Below are 21,124 nucleotides of genomic sequence, written 5' to 3' on the forward strand. Positions count from 1 at the left end.
AACTGTTACTATGTTAGGTACAATGAATATCTGTAGTAAAATATCATACCTATAGTTAAGAGAAAAAGAAGAGTCAACATTGACAAAAAGTTTTCACACTGGTGAATGAAATATGATCAGTGCTCCCTGTAGGACATTAGGAAAAGCCACAATTTAGAGGGAAATTTGATTAATTTATTTTTTATATATTGAATTTGAGGTGTTTGAAAGTCCAATTGAGTTTGGCAGCAGTTTATGAACTTTTTGTAGGCCTTTTACTAAATTCTCACCAAGGGAGTAAAAAATATATATACAAATACACAAAACTGATAATATCTTTTATAATAAGGGAAAAATGGATTACATGGAACAAACAGTGGACTAGGAAGCTGTAAGCTCTAATTCTTCCACATAAACATAAAAAAAGGCAGAAACTGTATGAATCAACTTTGTTAGAGTTCTGGAAAAGAGTGAAAGGTTTACAACAACCAAGTGAATGCTCATTCAAGAAAAAGCCATCTTCAAAATAGTAGGAAAGTTGTTTGTGACATTTTTACTTGCTCTTATCCCACCCCCTCCCGAGCATGGCAACAGTTTTGGTCTTGAAGCAGTATAAGCCCAGTTTCCCATTCCATCCTTTGAACCAGAGGGAATAGAGAAGACCCTATTTGACAATTATTGTCTACATCTCTTCTAACCTACCTGAGAGATATCAGAAAGACTGATGGAAGGTGCTTGACTCTTTTCTTCTAACCTATCTGAGAGATATCAGAAAGACTGATGGAAGGTGCTTGACTCTATGTTGCCTCCCTGAAAATTCAGGCAGAAAAAACAGTGGGCACTGTTAATAAAGTGTACGTGGTTGACTGTAGACCCACAGGTGCTTGAGGAAAGAGATCATTAGTGAATACTTAATATAGACTATCTAAGGCCTAAAGGAGAGGCTGGGGTGAGACTCTGGGAAATTATTGATAAGGAAAACCCCCATCTATTACTTAGTATAGCAGCCACCTGAGACCCCCACCCCTCACAGAAGACTCACATTAGCATAGTACTAACCAAACACCTGGCACATCAGCATAACACTAAACCTAATACCTGGTGCAGCAACTAACCTAACCTATTACCTGGCGGGCATTCGTCATCACCTGGGACCCCGCCCCTTGGATCACTCCAACTTAATAAAAGTGAGAAAAATTGGGTAGACGGGGCTCAGAATTTGGTGGCAAGACCCCCCTCTGAGCCCGCCAGCAAATAAACCTTGATTCTCCGACTCTCCGTGTGCCCCTCGGTTTGTCCTTGGGACCACTCGCTGTAACATTTGCTGTAACATTTTGGTTCCCTGACCAGGAAACCAACCGCACTGGCCCCTTGAAGCCACCAGTTCTGGGACGGGCACAGTGACGGCGAGACCTCAGTGACAGAAGCGAACCAGCGCCAACCACCTTTTTGCAGAATATCTTCGCTCCTCGGGAACTCCTGCCAGCCGCGGGGTCCCAAACTCGCCCGGACATGGTGGAGAGAAGGACAAGTCAAATCAGGTCTGGAGGCATCGGACCAGGTAAGGTCTTGGGACCCGCCCGAGTCAGGCCCGTCAGACGACGGAAGGGGAGCTTGATCACCTCCTGAGTGCAGGGAATTCCCAGGGTGGGAATGTGTAACCTCTGCCTGTCTGAGTGAGTGAGTGAAGAGTGGCTGTTCGTGGTTCCATGGCTACGGCTATAGAACCTGAGTGGGTCCTCACCTGCAGTTCTGTGGCAGTGTCGTACGGCATAACGGTGATTCACTCCCCTAAAAGGAGTGACCATGCCTGGGGTTTATACGGGCACACCTTAGCCAAGACGTGCCTAAGTTCCCGTGAGGGACGCAGCCAGGCGGACACCTGAGAGGACACCCCCCCTTTTGTCTGTTAAGCTGCGACACCGTGCAAGGCTCTAGGATGGGTAGTGTAGAATCTAAGTCTACAGTCCTTAAATGCATGTTAAAGAACTTTAAGAAGGGTTTCACAGGAGATTACGGCATCACACTGAGTCCCAACAGACTTAGGGCCCTCTGTGAACACGAATGGCCGGCATTTGGGGTTGACTGGCCTGCAACAGGAGCCCTAGACCTCCCCACCATGTGAGCAGTTTGGAAAATTGTGACCAGGACTCCCGGCCACCCTGACCAATTCCCATACATAGATTCATGGCCAGAGATTGCTCAGACCATGCCCCCTTGGGTCCGGTTCTGTGCTAATAAGGGACAGAGAAGGATTTTTGTGGCCCAAAGGACCAGAGACTCCAAACTGTACAAACCCATCCATCAGGAAGCTCCTGAAAAGGAGCCACCACCGCTGCCCTACAACCCTACTGTGACACCTCCTGATGTACCGCCAAATCCACCAGACACCCCACCACCATCAGTCTCCCCGCCGCCAGTTCCAGACCAACCAGGTGCCAGCACTCCCATCACCCGCTGGCTATGGTGAGCTCAGGCCCCAACTTCAGCCCTCCAGATGCCCCTGAGTGAGGTGTGAGGTCCAATGCAGGTTACAGATGATAGGTCCGTTCAGCCAGGACAGCCAGTCCTGTACTACCAGCCCTTCTCGACCACTGATCTTCTGAACCAGAAGCAACACACCCTGCCTTACTCCGAAAAACCTCAGGCCCTCATTGACCTCCTACAATCCATCTTTCAGACCCACCATCCCACTTGGGAAGACTGCTGCCAGCTCCTTCTGACCCTTTTTAACATGGAAGAACAACGCCGGATTGTAGCTGGGACCTGGAGGTGGCTCCAGGACCAAACTCCTGCAGGGACCTTGGACTTGGAGCAGTGGGCACAGAGAGAAGCACCCGAGACCAACCCGGATTGTGATTTCAACTCCCTGAGTGGACAAGAGGCACTTGGAAGGTATCGGGAAGCTCTCCTCCACGGGGTCTGGGAGGGAGCCAGAAAACCAACCAACATGAACAAAGTCACTCTGATCACCCAGAAGCCGGAGGAATTACCGAGCAAATTCTAAGAGTGCCTTTGTGAGGCCTACTGAGTCTATACACCCTTTGACCCAGAGGCAGCCGAAAATCAGCGGATAGTGAATGCTGCATTTGTTGGGCAGTCCTACACTGACATCTGACAGAAACTCCAGAAACTTGATGGGTTTGCAGGAATGAACACCATGCAGCTGATGGAAGTGGCCCAGAAGGTCTATGTTAATCGAGACTGGACCACCCAGAGGGAGAAGGACCAGAAAATGAAACAGAAAGCTGCTCTCCTGGCCGCTGCCCTCAGAAGACCTGACCCAGCCAAGAAACCTGGCCCACTACGGGAAGGAGGACCGAGGAGATGAGGGACCCCGAAGCCTGATCAGTGTGCCTATTGTAAGGAGTTTGGTCACTGGAAGCATGAATGCCCCAACAAAAGAAACCACCCACCGCCAAACAGGAACCTGCCCAGAGGCTTCCAGCAGGAGCCGGACACCCAGGACCTCATCGGTCTCACTGGGGTCGACTCAGAATAGGACCGACCGGGTTCCCTGACTCTTGGCCCCTGGGAACCTACGGTTATAATGGAAGTGGGGGGGCAACCAATAACATTCATGGTGGACACTGCGGCAGAACATTCGGTGGTAACAACCCCCATGACTCCACTTACAAAGTGGGAAACCACCATTGTGGGAGACCCTAGAACTTGAGTAGCTCAACCCTTCTGCCAATCCCGAATATGCCAGATGGGGGGGGGGCACCAGATAAAACATGAATTCCTATACATACCAGACTGCCCCGTGCCCCTGCTAGGTTGAGATCTCCTGAGCAACTGGAAGCCCAAATCACCTTCCACCTGGAAGGGATCGCGAGCCTCACGCTCAGTGCTCCAGAAACTCTCATAATGGTGGTCACCCTGCCTCAGGAATCGGAGTGGAAGCTATATGATGAGGCCAAAGAGGAACAGAACCCACCTGACTTCCAGCAGGACTTTCCGTTGGTATGGGCGGAGGACAACCCTCCTGGTCTTACACACCAACATGCACCCCTGGTGACTGAGATGAAACCGAGCGTCCAACCAACCAGGAGACGACAGTACCCCATCCCAAAGGAGGCTCAAGAGGGAATTCAGGAACACATTGATAGGCTTAAGTGGCAGAGGATTTTGGTGGAGTGCCAATCCCCATGGAACACTCCCCTCCTGCCAGTCAAAAAGCCCACTGGAGGTGGATACCGACCCGTCCAAGACCTGCGACTGATTAATGAGGACACAGTGATTCTTCACCCAGTGGTACCAAATCCATACACCCTCCTAGGCCTCATTCCTCCTGATGCTGCCTGATTCTCGTGCCTGGACTTTAAAGGATGCTTTCTTCTGCATGCAGCTTGCTCTGAAGTCAGCCCCTGTTCACCTTTGAGTGGGAGGATCCTCAGCCTGGAAGGAAAACGCAGCTCACCTGGACACGACTACCACAGGGATTTAAAAATTCACCAACTCTGTTCAGAGAGGCTCTAGCCACTGTCCTCATCTCCTTTCTGTGAGAAGAAACCCGCTGCACACTTCTACAGTACGTCGATGACCTCCTTCTAGTGAGCCCAACCAGGGAACACTGTCAACGGGGAACCCGGTGCCTGCTCCAACTGCTCACTGACAAAGGATACAAAGTCTCCTGGAAAAAGGCATAGATTTGCAGGAAACAGGTGAAGTACCTCGGTTTCCACATCACTCAGGGGCGCCGGACACTGGGACATGAGCATCACCATCTGTACAATTCCCAGGCCGACTGGAGGGAGATAACTCAGGGAATTCCTCGATGTGGCTGGATTCTGCCGCATCTGGATCCCAGGTTTCTCCCTAAAGGCCAGGCCTCTGTATGAGGCCCTACTCAGGTCTGAAAACAAAGAATTGGAATGGGCCAAAAGTCAGGAAAGGGCTTTCCAGGAAATAGAAGACCTATTAAAAAAAAAAAAAAAAGCCCCCGCACTAGGGCTACCGGACCTCACCAAAGACTTTAACCTGTTTGTACATAAGAAGAAACAAGTGAATCTGGAGGTTTTGACTCAAACTGTGGGCCCCTGGCAGAGACCAGTGACTTACTTGTCAAAACAATTGGATCCGGTAGCGGCAGAATGGCCACCTTGCCTCCATGCACTAGTGGCCACCGTTCTGCTAGTCAAGGAAGCAAACAAACTCACACTGGGACAAAACCTCCGTGTGCGAGTCCCTAATACAGTGATATCTCTAATGAACACCTCAGGGCACCGGTGACTCTCAAGCAACTGGTTAGGGCAGTATCAAGGACTGCTGTGCGAAAATCCTCGGGTCACCCCGGAGACTGTGTGGACCCTGAATCCCGCCACCCTCCTACCCACTGAGCCAGGGCCCCCAGACCATGACTGCACCGAGGCGGTAGAGGAGGTCTATGCCAGCCGGCCAGATCTGAAAGATAGTCCTCTACCGGCACCAGACTTAGAACTCTACACGGAGGGCAGTAGTTTTATCCAGAATGGGAAACGACTGGTGGGCTTAGCTGTCACCACAGTCGATGAGGTCATCATGTCAGCCCCTTTGCCCCAAGGGTGGGCGGCACAAATGGCGGAGCTATGGGCCCTCATCCAAGCCCTCAGGCATGCCCAGGATAAGAAGGCAAACACATACACAGACTCCAAATATGCCTTTGCCATAATACACATCCACGGGGCAATATACAGGGAGAGAGGACTGCTGACTGCAGGTGGAAAGGAGATGAAAAATAGGGATGAAATTCTCCAACTGCTAGAGGCAGTTTGGGAGCCAAAAGAAACTGCGGTCATCCACTGTCAAGGGCACCAAAAGGGCACAGATCCAACTGCCACCGGCAATCGCCTGGCAGACCAAGCAACCAAAAATGCAGCCACCCGAGAACATTCAGAGGACAACACTACAACCCAATGCCAAATCTTGTTGGCACCCAAGTGGCCTGAAAAACCAAAAGATACTCCAGAAGAGAACCAGTGGGCAGAGCAGGAGAAGGCCACAAAGGATACAGACGGGTGGTGGCATCTACAAAACCATAACATCTTTATCCCCAGTAAATTAGCATACTCTATTGTCTCCTGATATCACAACCTGACTCACTTGGGGAAAACAGCCCTCACGCAGCTACTCGCCTGGTACTACTACATCGCCAAACTTCCGTCCATTGCGACAGCAGTCAGGGCCCGCTGCCAGACCTGCGCTAAAAACAATGCGGCTGTCAGGCAGAGACCCGCCCCTGGAATTCAGTACACCGGAACCTCTCTGTTCGAGGATATGGAAGTTAATTTCACAGAAGTAAAACCATGTCGGGGCTATAAATACCTGCTGGTAGTGATATGCACCTTCTCAGGCTGGGTCGAGGCAGTCCCTACCCGGACTGAAAAGGCTAGGGAAGTGGCAAAGTTTCTGTTGAGAGAAATCATCCCCCAGTATGGTCTACCAGTCTCATTTGGTAGTGACAACAGACCAAGCTTCACTGCGGAGGTCATGCAAACCCTCACCAAGGCACTAGGAATCAAAAGGAAACTACATACAGCTTACAGGCCACAGAGCTCAGGGAAAGTAGAGCACATGAACTGGACCCTCAAGACCACTCTAGCAAAGCTATGTCAGGAAACACAATTACCCTGGGTAGACATGCTAAGCCTAGCCCTGTTCAGAGTCAGGTGCACACCAGGGCCCACAGGATATTCACCCTTTGAAATCCTGTTCGGTAGACCCTCCTCCCGACTCATCAAGCGATTAAGGGGAGACATCAGACAACTAGGGAAATTAAATATAAACACACACCTCCAAGCCTTATTCAAAACTATGTGCCATATCCATCCAAAAAAAAAAAAAAAAAAAAAAAAAAAAAACCCTAACAACACCCTGGGTCTCCCTGTCCCACCCTCACCAACCTGGGAATCTAGTCTGGGTAAAAGACTGAAAAAAAAATACCCCTAGAGCCCACCTGGAAGGGTCCCCATACAGTGATACTAGTTACTCCCACTGCTGTTAAAGTTGCAGGTATCACTCCGTGGATCCATCACTCCCGGGTGAAAAAGGCTGAACCAGACAACAAAACTGATCTCTGGACTGCACATCAGGACCAGCGGAACCTGCTAAAGATCCAGCTCAACCATCTGCCAACAAAGACAGCCACACCCAGGACCGAACAGGAGTAAATGGGACCACTGGCCCTGGCCCTCATTGGGGTTGTAGTGACTTTACTGGGGATTAGACTCGGTAACTCTGAAAGATTAAACTGTACTGCAGAGCGCATCTCTAACTGTGATATTTTGGCTCATTGTAGGATGTCTGCTCCTACTTCAGTCCCTACCCTCCTCCTGGTTGGGGCACTCACCCTAACAACAACTATGGCAGAAAAACTCTGCCCTGAGACTTGTTATGCTAGGACTTGGATTCCCTCCACTAACGGGATTACTCGAGGCTTCTGGACCATGGGAGGTTTCACAGTCAGCACCTACATGCCAAAGACATGTTATAGTGAGGCTCAGGTGCGCCACAGTGGAGTCCAAAAAGTTTTGGACTGGCACCCTTACAGGTAATACTCAAACCTGTATAGCCCCAAGGGGCAAACCAGCTTGTTGGACTTACTACATCCACTGGGGGATGTCTGATGGGGCAGGAGTCCAAGACCAGGCTAAAATCCAACAGATCGAAGATACAAGGACTCATCTAATTAAGATAGCCTCACTAACAGAGTCAACTTATAAAAGGCCAGATCTTACTGGTATACAAAAGATCACCGAACCCCTGGAAACCTCTCCCCTAATAATTTGGTTCCTCAATATGACCCTCCAGGCCCTGCCCAACCATATTTCATGTTGGGTCTGTTTACCCATCCAGAAATGAGTCTATATTGGGGTCCCTGTGCCTCCAGGCTGGAACTCCAGTATCTTAAACCCAGGCCCAAACAAAACATCCCTGGTAGGCCCAGTAACATACAATATCCGTTTAGCCATAACTTCCCACATACATATCACTTACATTACTAACACAGGAGAAAATATTGGGATTCATACTGGGTGAACTCTACACAAATAACCAAACCTTACCCAGTAATGCCACTACCACCTACTCCCGGGATGACATATTCTTTCTTTGTGGAGACATTGCCTACCTCTGCCTCCCAGGAAACTGGACCAGGATCTACACCCAGGTCTTCCTCACCCCAGATGTTTCTATCTTTAAAACCTAGCAACTGGAAACTGTACTAAGCCCCCACCCAAACAACCAGAAAAGGCAGGCCTTACTAGCATTGGTCCTCATAGTGGGAGGAATTGCTGCTGGGATAGGAGCAGGAGTAGGAGGCATAGGAACATCCCTGAACATCTACCACAAGTTATGCCAAGAACTAAATGAAGACATGGAACGAGTAGCAGATTCCCTACTGTCCCTCCAGAGTCAACTAAATTCACTAGCAGCAGTAACCTTACAGAACAGACGGGCCTTAGACCTACTCACTGCTGAAAGGGGTGGGGGGCTGTATATTCCTAAGGGAAGAGTGCTGCTACTATATAAACCAGACAGGAGTAGTAACCACAGAAGTCAGGGAGCTAAGAGAAAAAATCCAGAAAAGAAACAAGGAATTAGAACAAACCTGGGGTTTCGACTTGGGACAATGGACTTCATGGCTACTACCTCTGGCTGCGCCACTAATAACTATTCTTCTCCTTGTCACTGTAGGCCCCTACATACTCAGGACGGTTATAAAATTTGTAGAAACAACTTTAACCCAGAGAGCAACAGCTCACATAATGGCCTTACGAGGCTATGACCCACTGGGAAACGATGCCCTATAATAGACATATAAGGGTATCAGAGGGGGGGATGATAAGGAAAACCCCCATTTATTACTTAGCATAGCAGCCACCTGAGACCCCCACCCCTCATGGAAGACCCACATTAGAATAATACTAAGGAGATCAAAGATGGCGGAGTGGTGGTGACGGCCTGAATCTGCGCTCCTGGGAAGGAAGGCATCGATCCGGACCTGCCACAACGCTAGAAGACCGCTCCCACACAGGAACAGCGGTGTGAATCCACGGAGAATCAGCGTGGGACAAACAGAGCGAGTGAGATCTGAGGTGAACGAAAATTGGGAACGCGGGACAGACACTAGCCAGCGGAGCGCGGGTCGGATACACCCGCCCCCAGCCGGGGCGGGTGCAGCCTCTCGGGAAAGCGGCTTGCCCTCCGCTCCCAATTGAACAGAGCCCTGACCCAGGCCAGCGCAGAATCACTGAGGGATACGTGGCGCATTGGAGACAGGAGGCTTTTTTGCGAAATTACCTTAGAACCTGGGGGATCTCAGCTGAGACAGCGCTTGGCGAGGAGGGACGGATCTGCCCCAGGGCGGAAAAACACAAAAGACTCCCGGACAGCAAATAGCGTTGTACCCCGTGCTGCCTTTTTCGGCAGTTCTCCAGCCGGTCACCCCCGGTGCGTGTCCTTGCTGGCCAGCCCCTGGGCAGTGGCGGTCTCTGCCTGCCGGGGAGCCGGTCCCCTCCAGCCCCGGAGCTTGGCAGGCGCCATCTTGAAAGCGAGAGCGAAACGGCTCGGGAGCCAGAAAGTGCCCAGCGGCTCTTTCTGCCGGTGCTGCCTTTTTCGGCGGTTCTCCAGCCGGTCACCCCCGGTGCGTGTCCTTGCTGGCCAGCCCCTGGGCAGTGGCGGTCTCTACCTGCCGGGGAGCCGGTCCCCTCCAGCCCCGGAGCTCGGCAGGCGCCATCTTGAAAGCGAAGGCAAAACCGCTCGGGAGCCAAAAAGTGCCCAGCGGCTCTTTCTGCCCGTGCTGCCTTTTTCGGCGGTTCTCCAGCCGGTGACCCCCTGGTGCGCGTTCTTGCTCGCCAGCCCCCGGGCAGTGGTGGTCTCTGCCTGCCGAGGAGCCGGTCTCCTCCAGCCCCGGAGCTCTGCGGGCGCCATCTTGAAAGCGAGGGCGAAACCGCTCGGGAGCCATAAAGTGCCCAGCGGCTCTCTCTGCCCGGCGCCCTCCGCTGGTCTCTGAACCAACGCCAGGAGTGCGGGATATGCCGGGGCCGCGCTCGGGGTGAAGGGGCAGAGCTGCGCTAAGGCAAAAAAAAAAAAAAAAAAGAAACACGAACAAGAAGAATAGGCTCGCCGAACTGTATATTTTATTCTTGGTAAATTTCTTCTGGGTTTTGTTTGTTTGTGTTCGTGTTTGTTTTTGTTTTTTTTTTGGGTTTTTTTTTTTTTCTTTCCTTTTCTTTTCTTTTTCTTTTTTTTTCCGGCGGCGGACAGCCTCGGCGGGCACCTTTGCCCTCTGGGCCTCTGGCTGCCGCGCCTTTTTGAGCGCGGAGGTTGGATCCCCACCACCCTCGGAGCTGTACGGGCACGCAGACGCCATCTTGAAATCCACTGCGAAACCGCCCAGGACCCAGCCGGGCGGGCGTGAAGGGGCGGAGCTGCGCTAAGGCGTAAAAACAAAAACATCTAATGGCCGCTCCGGAACCAGCCGAGCGGAAGTGAAGGGGCAGAGCTGTGCTAAGGCGTAAAACAAACAAACAAACAAAAAAACATTGAGTCGCTGAATTATATACTTCAGATTTGTGTATCTTTCTGCCTTGCGGTGTGGTGAAGTGCTATGTAGTTTGTTTTTGTTCATTTTTGTTGGCGTTTTTGGTGTTTTTTGGTTTGGCTTTTTGCGTTTCTTTTTTTTTTTTTTTTTTTCTTTTTCTTTCTTTCTTTTTCTTCTTTTTTTTCTTTTCTCTTTCGTTTTCTCCTCTTTCTTTTCTTTCGTTCCTTTTCTTTTTTCTTTTTTTTTTTTCTCTCTTCTCTTTCTCCTCTCTTTTCGCCTTCTAACTGGGGACCCACGGTGAGCTTCGGAACGGGCCAGGTCCCTGGCTCTGGTACACACCGGATCCTGAGTAGTCACCCCCAGGGCCGGAGATCTGCGGGCACGCAATTGCCACTCTAGGGCCCACAGCCAAGTCACTGCGGAGCAATAGGGTACCAAGAGGCTCCCTGGACGGCCCTCTCCCCTGGTCCACGGACCTTATATAGGATCCCTGCCCAAGTGTAAACACTGAATACTTCTCCAGAAGCGAGAGTGTGGAACCTGATCCCTGGGGACATTGAGCCAAGACAGACTTTTGCCCGTGGGAGCTACAGCAACTGGGGCGCTGAGCAAGCAAAGTCACCGTCCTCTCCCCATAGCTAGTATCTTGCCGGCAGATAGAGTCAGAAACCTCCCGTATAGAGGAAGAACCAAAGGGAAACAAACAAACAAAGAGAATTTCGGTCTAATATTAGTGTGGACCCTGCCTGCCTTCTGAAAGACCACAACACAGTGTCATAACTCACCAAAGCGGTCCTGGATCACTCCAATCCTCTAGGATTGGACCCATCAGAAGCAGTCCCCCAACGGAAACAGAAAAATCTCTGAACAATACACAACAGTCTCCCCCTCTTGCCAAAAGAAGCAACATACCTAGACTGTTTCACAGCCTAAGAATAGAGCACAAAGAGTCCTGTTAACCAGACTAAACCTATAAGTAAAGATCCAACGACAAATCTAGATGGGAAGGGCCCAGCGAAAAAACACGGAGAGCAAAAAGAATCAAATGGAAAGCTCATCCCCAAAGAGAAATACCAGCTCCCAACCATTTGACACAAACCAGACTCAAAACACCAACATGTCACAGGAAGAATTCCAATTATGGATTATAAACAAGCTGAATAATATACAAGAATCAATGGATAAACAACACAAGGAAAACAAAAAAAATACAGGATTTGGAGGAAAAATTCACTAAAGAAATTGAAATATTGAAGAAAAACCAAACTGAACTCCTAGAAGTGAAGAATTCACTCAGAGAGATACAAAACACTGTGGAAAGTCTCAAGAGCAGGGTAGATCAAACAGAGGAAAGAATCTCAGAAATTGAAGATAACTTCTTCCAACTAAATAAGTCAGTCACAGAGATAGATCAAAAAAGTAAGAGAAATGATCTGAGTCTTCAAGAAATGTGGGATTATGTGAAGAAACCTAACTTGAGAGTTATTGGCATTCCTGAGGGTGAAGAAGATAACAAGCAAGGGTTGGACAAGCTATTTGAAGACATAATCGAGGAAAATTTTCCAGGCCTTGCCAATACTCTAGACATACAGATTCAAGAAGCTCAAAGGACCCCTGGGAGATTCATGGCAAATAGGAAAACACCACGCCACGTAGTCATCAGGCTGACCAAAATATCCACTAAAGAGTCACTTCTCCGAGCTGTAAGGAGAAAGAAACAAGTAACTTACAAAGGAAAACCCATCAGAATTACGCCAGATTTCTCAGCTGAAACCTTACAAGCAAGAAGAGGTTGGGGCCCCATTTTCATGCTTCTGAAACAGAATAATGCCCAGCCTAGAATCTTGTACCCAGCTAAGCTAAGTTTTCTATATGAAGGAGAAATCAAGACATTCTCAGATAAACAAAGGTTGAGGGAATTCACCAAGACAAGACCAGCCCTCCAAGAAGTACTCAAAAGAGAATTATACACGGATCAGCACAAGAAAGATCCACGAATGTAAAACTACTCAAGAGCTAAAGATCAAATTCCAGATACCACAATGGCCCAGGAGAGAAAACATCACAATGAAGTTCTACCCAACAAGCTCAACAAAAAACTGTCTCACCTATCAGTTTTCTCAATAAATGTGAATGGCTTGAACTCCCCGCTCAAGAGACATAGACTGGCCCAATGGATAAAAAAATACAATCCAAGTATCTGCTGTCTTCAAGAAACTCACCTAACCTGCAAAGATGCATTTAGACTGAAAATAAAAGGATGGAAATCGATATTTCAAGCAAATGGTAACCAAAAGAAAGCTGGTGTGGCAATCTTAATTTCCAATAACTTAGCTTTCAAACCAACAAAAATAATAAAAGACAAAGATGGCTACTACATACTGATTAAAGGCACAATTCATCAAGAAGCCATGACTATACTCAATATATATGCACCCAACCTAGGTTCACCTAGATTCATAAAGCAAACCCTACTAGATCTCAACCAAATGATAGATAACAATACTGTAATAGCTGGAGACTTTAACACCCCACTGACAGTACAGGACAGATCCTCTAAACAGAAAATAAACAAAGACATAATGGACCTCAATAGAATGCTAGAACAAATGGGCATGGCTGACATCTATAGGACATTCCACCCAAAGTCCACAGAATATACATTCTTCTCATCAGCTCACGGGACATTCTCTAAGATTGACCATGTCCTAGGACATAAATCATGTCTTCAAAAATTCAAAAAAATAGAAATTATACCATGCATCTTCTCAGATCACAGCGGAATAAAAGTAACAATGATCACAAACAGAAACCCTCACTCTTATTCAAAGTCATGGAAGCTAAATAACCTTCTCCTGAATAATCATTCTATAAAAGAAGAAATCAAGATGGAAATCAAAAATTTCTTTGAATTAAATGACAATGGAGATACAACTTATCAAAATCTATGGGATGCAGCTAAAGCAGCCCTGAGAGGAAAATTCATATCCATAAATGCCTATATCAAAAAGACAGAAAACATGCAAATAGACAATCTAACGAATAGACTCAAAGAACTGGAGAAAGAAGAACAGAACGATCCCAAACCCAGCAGAAAGCGAGAAATTACTAAGATCAAATCAGAATTAAATGAAAAGGACAACAAAGAAACTATAAGGGAAATTAATAAAACAAAAAGTTGGTTCTTTGAAAAGATAAACAAAATAGACACACCTCTGGCTAGACTAACCAAGAGCACAAAAGTAAAATCTCTAATAACCTCCATTAGGAACATGAAAGGAGAAATCACAACCGATGCTACAGAGATACAAGATATCATCTATGAATTCTACAAAAATCTTTATGCACACAAACTGGAGAACGTGGAGGAAATGGACAAATTTTTAGAAACACATAGTCTTCCCAGGCTCAACCAGGAAGAAATAGAGTACCTGAACAGACCAATATCAAGAACTGAAATTGAAACAGCAATAAAAAACCTTCCCAAAAAGAAAAGCCCTGGTCCAGATGGGTTCACACCTGAATTTTACCATACATACAAAGAAGAACTGGTGCCCATCCTACATAAACTATTCTCCAATATTGAGAAGGATGGAGTTCTCCCTAACACGTTCTACCAAGCCAATATAACATTAATACCAAAACCTGGAAAGGACACAACAAAAATAGAGAACTACAGACCAATTTCCCTCATGAATATAGATGCAAAAATTTTCAACAAAATACTAGCAAATCGAATCCAAGTACTTATCAAAAAAGTAATCCACCACGACCAAGTGGGCTTCATCCCCGAGATGCAGGGGTGGTTCAACATACGTAAATCTATAAATGTAATTCACCACATAAATAGAAGCAAAAACAAAAACCATATGATACTCTCATTAGATGCAGAAAAAGCATTTGACAAAATTCAACACCCTTTTATGATAAAAACGCTTAACAAAATAGGCATTGATGGAACCTACCTAAAAATGATACAAGCCATATATGACAAACCCACAGCCAACATCATACTGAATGGGGAAAAACTGAAAACACTCCCACTTAGAACTGGAACCAGACAGGGCTGCCCATTGTCTCCATTACTTTTCAACATAGTATTGGAAGTCCTTGCGAGAGCTATCAGGCAAGAGAGCAGAATCAAGGGAGTCCAAATAGGGAAGGAAGAGATCAAACTCTCACTTTTTGCTGATGATATGATGTTATATCTGGAAAACCCCCAGGATTCAACCAAGAGACTCCTGGAATTGATTAACGAATACAGCAAAGTCTCAGGCTACAAAATTAATATACACAAATCAGAGGCATTTATATATGCCAATAACAGTCAATCGGAAAACCAAATTAAAGACTCAATACCCTTCAAAATAGCAACAAAGAAAATAAAATATCTAGGTATATATCTAACTAAAGAGGTAAAGGACCTCTATAAGGAAAACTATGAAACACTGAGAAAAGAAATAGCAGAACTTGCAAATAGATGGAAAACTATACCATGCTCGTGGATCGGAAGAATCAACATTGTTAAAATGTCTATACTACCCAAAGTGATCTACAGATTCAATGCAATCCCTATTAAATTACCAACATCATTCTTTACAGACATAGAGAAAATAATTATACACTTTGTATGGAATCAAAGAAGACCCCGTATAGCAAAAGCAATTTTAAGCAACAAAAACAAAATGGGAGGTATTAATTTGCCAGACCTCAAACTATACTACAAGGCCGTGGTTCTTAAAACAGCCTGGTATTGGCACAAGTGCAGGGACACAGACCAGTGGAACACAACAGAAAATCCAAATATAGAACCATCCTCATACAGTCACCTAATTTTCGACAAAGCGGGAAAGAATATACTCTGGGGACAAGAATCCCTATTCAACAAATGGTGCTGGGAGAATTGGTTAGCCACTTGTAGAAGACTGAAACAGGACCCACAGCTTTCACCTCTCACAAAAATCAAATCATGGTGGATAACAGACTTAAACCTTAGGCGTGATACAATCAGAATTCTAGAAGAAAATGTAGGAAAGACTCTTACAGACATTGGCCTAGGCAAAGAATTTATGAAGAAGACCCCCAAGGCAATCACAGCAGCAACAAAAATTAATGAATGGGACATGATTAAATTAAAAAGCTTCTGCACAGCCAAAGAAACAGTCCAGAGAATAAACAGACCACCTACAGAATGGGAAAAAATTTTTGCATACTACACATCAGATAAAGGACTGATAACAAGAATCTATTTAGAACTCAGGAAAATCAGCAAGAAAAAATCAAGCAACCCTATCAAAAAGTGGGCAAAGGACATGAATAGAAATTTTTCAAAAGAAGATATAAAAATGGCTAACAAACATATGAAAAAGTGTTCAACATCTCTAATCATCAGGGAAATGCAAATCAAAACCACAATGAGATATCACTTAACCCCAGTGAGAATGGCCTTTATCAAAAAAACCCAAAACAACACATGTTGGCGTGGGTGTGGAGAGACAGGAACACTAATACACTGCTGGTGGGACTGCAAACTAGTGCAACCTCTGTGGAAAGCATTATGGAGGTATCTTAAACAGATTCAAGTAGACCTGCCATTTGACCCAGCAATCCCATTACTGGGCATATACCCAAAGGAAAAAAGGTCATTCTGTAACAAAGGCACGTGTACCCAAATGTTTATAGCAGCACAATTCACAATAGCAAAGATGTGGAAACAACCCAAATGCCCATCAATACATGATTGGATTAGTAAACTGTGGTATATGTATACCATGGAATACTACTCAGCTATAAGGAATGATGAAGATACAACATCTCTATGGTTCTCCTGGAGAGAGTTGGAACCCATTATATTAAGTGAAGTATCCCAAGAATGGAAAAACAAGCATCACATGTACTCACCAGAAAATTGGTTTCCTTGATCATCACCTAAATACAAATCTGGAAACGACACCAATTGGACATCAGACTGAGGTGGGGGGTGGGGGAGGGGATAGGGGTATGCCTACACAATGAGCGCATTGCTCACCGTTTGGGGAGTGGTAACACTTGAAGGTGCTGACTTGGGAAAGGGGGGGTGGGGAAAAAAATATGAAACTATTGTTTTTAACTTGCACTGTTCACTTAATAATTTATCATGAACATTTCCCATATTATTTCATATCATTGTACAAGAAATAATGTATACATTATGAGGACATACTGTATCTAACAAGATATACTGTTAGACTCTTTGATTCTGTAAAATTAAAAAAAAAAAAAAAAAAAAAAGAAATAATGAAGATACGACATCTCTATGGTTCTCCTGGAGAGAGTTGGAACCCATTATATTAAGTGAAGTATCCCAAGAATGGAAAAACAAGCATCACATGTACTCACCAGAAAATTGGTTTCCCTGAACATCACCTAAATACACATCTGGGAACAACACCAATCAGATATCAGACTGAGGTGGGGGTTGGGGGAGGGGACGGGGGTATGCCTACACAATGAGTGCATTGCGCCCTGTTTGGGGGATGGTAACGCTTGAAGGTGCTAACTCGGGAAGGGGGGTTGGGGAAGGGAGGGATACATACCTACATGATGGGTGCAATGAGCACTATCTGGGGATCAGACACGCCTGGAGCTCTGACTTGGGGGGAAAGGCAGTACATGGGCAACGTATGTAACCTGCAATTCTGTATCCCCCATAACAATAAGATAAAATTAAAAAAAAAAAAGTGTTCTTAGACAAAAAAAAAAAAAAAAAAAAAAAAAAAGAATAATACTAACCTAACACCTGGCACATCAGCATAACATTAAACCTATTACCTGAGACGCCACCACTTGCATCACCCCAACTTAATAAAAGTGGGAAAAATTGGGTAGACGGGACTCAGAATTTGGTGGCGAGACCCCCTCTGAGCCCGCCAGCAAATAAACCTTGATTCTCCAACTCTCCGTGTGCCACTTAGTTTGTCCTTGGGCCTACTCGCTGTAACACTTGCTGTAACATTATGAGAATGAAAAGCAGCTGTGTATAGAAGGAAATTTAGAAAACCACTTACACCCAAACAAGGTGAATGCTCAGATCTTAACCTTACACATCAGGGAAACCCCTAGGCCTAGCAAGCCTACGTAAGTGTTGAAGGTGTACCCCAGAACAGAAACAATCAGGAAAGATTGTTGTTGTATTTTATTCTTTTTTTTTTGTTTTTCTTTTTTGTTTGTTTTAAATAATGGCATTCAAGGAAGTATCTATCAAAAGATTAGCTGAACACAAGGTAAAAGAATCAAGACATCAGTGATGGCAATAAACAAGAAATGGATTTTTAGTTTTCAAAATTTTGGAGGAAAATCTCAAAATAAATCAACTATTATAGCTTCCAAGAATTAAAATTTAAAAATGTCAAACTGAGGGAAAGGGAGAGAATCTGGTTTCCAGAGTCATTACATTGTAATAGAGAAATGCCCAATTTTCAACAAAAAAATCACAATGCATACAGAAAAAGAGAAAACATGGCCCAATTAAAGGAGCAAAATAAATTGACAGGAAACCATCCCTGAGGAAGTTTCAGACATCAGACTTGCTACACAAAGACTTTAAAATAAGTATCTTTAATATGCTTAAAGAGCTAAAGGAAAACATGGATAAAAAAGTAAATAAAATCAAGAAAACAATATAATGGAAATATAAAGTGATACAAATTTAAAAAGGAATCAGAATAATTCTGGAGTCAAAAAGCACAACAATCAAAAATAAATTTACTACAGGGGTCCAAGAGCAAATTTGAGCAGGCATAAGAAAGAATCAGCAAAGCTATAGTTGGAAAAATTTAAATGAAAGCAATCTTAAGCAAAAAGAACAAATTGGGAGGCACGAGTCTGCTATACTTCAATCTTTACTACAAGGCTATAGTAACTAAAACAGCATGGTACTGGCACAAGAACAGAGATCCCAGATATAAAACCATCCCCATATTGTCATCTAATCTTCGACAAAGCAGACAAAAGTATATATTGGGGAAGAGAATCTCTATTCAATGAGTGGTTCTGGGAAAACTGGATATCCACATACAGAAGATTGAAACTGGATCTCCACCTCCCACCTCTCACAAAAATCAACTCACGTTGGATAACAAACTTAAACCTAAGGCATGGAACCTTAAGAATTCTGGAAGAAAATGTGGGGAAGACTCTTTTAGACATTGGCCTAGGTAAAGAATTTATGAAGAAGACCCCCAAAGCAATCACAGCAGCAACAAAAATAAACAAATGGGACCTGATCAAATTAAAAAGCTTCTGCACAGCCAAGGAAACTGTCATTAGAGTGAATAGACAACCTACAGAATGGGAGAAATTATTTGCTTTCTACACATCCGATAAAGGGATGATTAACAAGAATCTATACAGAACTTATGAAAATCAACAAGAAAAAATAAAACAACCCCATCAATAAATGAGCAAAGGACATGAACAGACTTTTCAAAAGAAGACAAATGGCCAGCAAACATATAAAAAAGTGCTCAACATCTCTAATCATTAGGGAAATACAAATCAAAACTATGATGAGATATCACTTAACTCCAATGAGAATGGCCTGTATCAAAAAGTTCCAAAATAACAAATGTTGGCATGGATGTGGAGAGATTGGAACACTCTTACACTGCTGGTGGGACTGCAAATTAGTACAACCCCTGTGGAAAGTAATTTGGAGATACCTCAAAGAGCTAAAAATAGATATACCATTTGGTCCAGCAATCTCACTACTATGCATCTATCCAAAGGAAAAAAAGACATTCTATAATAAAGACATCTGCACTTCAATGTTTATAGCAGCACAATTTACAATTGCAAAGATGTGGAAACACCCCAAATGCCCATCAATACATAAGTGGATAAATAAAATGTGGTATATGTATACCATGGAATATTACTCAACTACAAAAAACAATAGTGATCTAGCACCTCTAATAATACCCTGGGTAGGGACTGAGCCCATCCTTCGAAGTGAGGTATCACAAGGATGGAAAAACATGCACCACATGTACACACCATCAAATTGGTACTAATTGATCAACACTAAGGTGCTCACATGGTAGTAATGCTCACAGGGTGCCAGTCAAGTGGGGGGTGGGGGTTGTGGGGTAGAGGAGGTGGGTGTGTAAACTCACAGCTAATGAAAACAGGGCACACTGTATAGGGGAAGGATATGCTTGTAGCCCTGGCTTGAGTGAGGCAAATGTATTTCATGTAACCAAAATGTTTGTACCCCCATAATATCCTGAATTAAAAAATAAATAAAATATACACAAGTAAAAACAAATTAAAAAGGAAAAAAATTAAATGATCAAGTTTGAGGAGCAAAAAAAAAAAAAAAAAAAAAAAAAGAGGATATAAAAACTGAGCCTGAAGAATCTGTGGAATACTGCCACTAAGCAGAAAAACATACGGATTATAGAAGTCTCAGAAGGAGAAAAGAGAAAGAGGAATAATGGGTATTTGAACAAATAATGGCTAAAATCTTCCCAAATTTGATGAAAGACATGAAGCAATAATTCCAAGAAGCACAATGAACTCCAAGTACAGTAAACTCAAAGACAGCCACACCAAGACACATAATCAAACTGCCCAAAGAAGTAGGAGTATGTTGAAAGCAGCAAGACAGAAGCAATTCATCATACACAAGGAATCCTCAATGATATTATCAGCTAATTTCTCATTAGAAGTTTCCAAGGCCAGAAGGCATGGAAATCATATATTTAAAATGCTGAAATTAAAAAAAAAAAAACTGTCACTTGAGAATGCTGTATGTGGCAAAACTGTCCTTCAGAATGAGGGAGGCCAGGCATGGTGGCTCATGCCTGTAATCCAAGCACTTTGGGAGGTGGAGGCAGGAAGATTGTTTGAGGACAGGAGTTCAAGACAAGCCTGAGCAACATATTGAGAGCCCATCCCTACAAAAAATAGAAAAATTAGCTGGGTGTGGTGGTGGATACCTATAGTTCTAGGTACTTTGGAGGCTGAGGCAAGAGGATCTCTTGAGCCCAGGAACTTGAGGTTGCAGTGAGCTATGATGACACCACTGCACTCTAGTCAGAGTAACATGGTGAGACCCAGTCTCAAAAAGAAAAAAAAAATAAATAAAAAGGCATTCTATAAAGCCAAAACAATCCTGAAAAGAGAAAAATTCATGGATTCATACTTTCTGATTTCAGAACTTATTACAAAGACACAGTAATCAAAACAGTGTGGTACTGGCATAAGGACAGACGTATGATCCAGCAATTCTACTTCTAGGTATATATCCCAAATAATTGAAATGAGGTAGTCAAGCAAAAACTTGTACACCAATGTTCTTAGCAGCACTATTAATGATAGCCAAAAGATGGAAAACAACCCAAATATCTATCCATGAACTGATGAATGGATAAACAAAATTTGATATATACATATAAAGGAATATAATTAGCTATAAAAAGAAATGAAGTACTTGAGGCAGGTTACAACATGGATGGATCTCAACAACATGCTAAGTGAATGAAGTCAGGCACAAAAGGCCACATAATATATAATTCCATTTATATGAATTGTTCAAAATATACAAATCCATAGAGCCAGAAATTAGACAAGTGGTTGGTA

Source organism: Eulemur rufifrons, chromosome 30, assembly GCF_041146395.1.
Source record: "Eulemur rufifrons isolate Redbay chromosome 30, OSU_ERuf_1, whole genome shotgun sequence".
Lineage (NCBI taxonomy): Eukaryota > Metazoa > Chordata > Mammalia > Primates > Lemuridae > Eulemur > Eulemur rufifrons.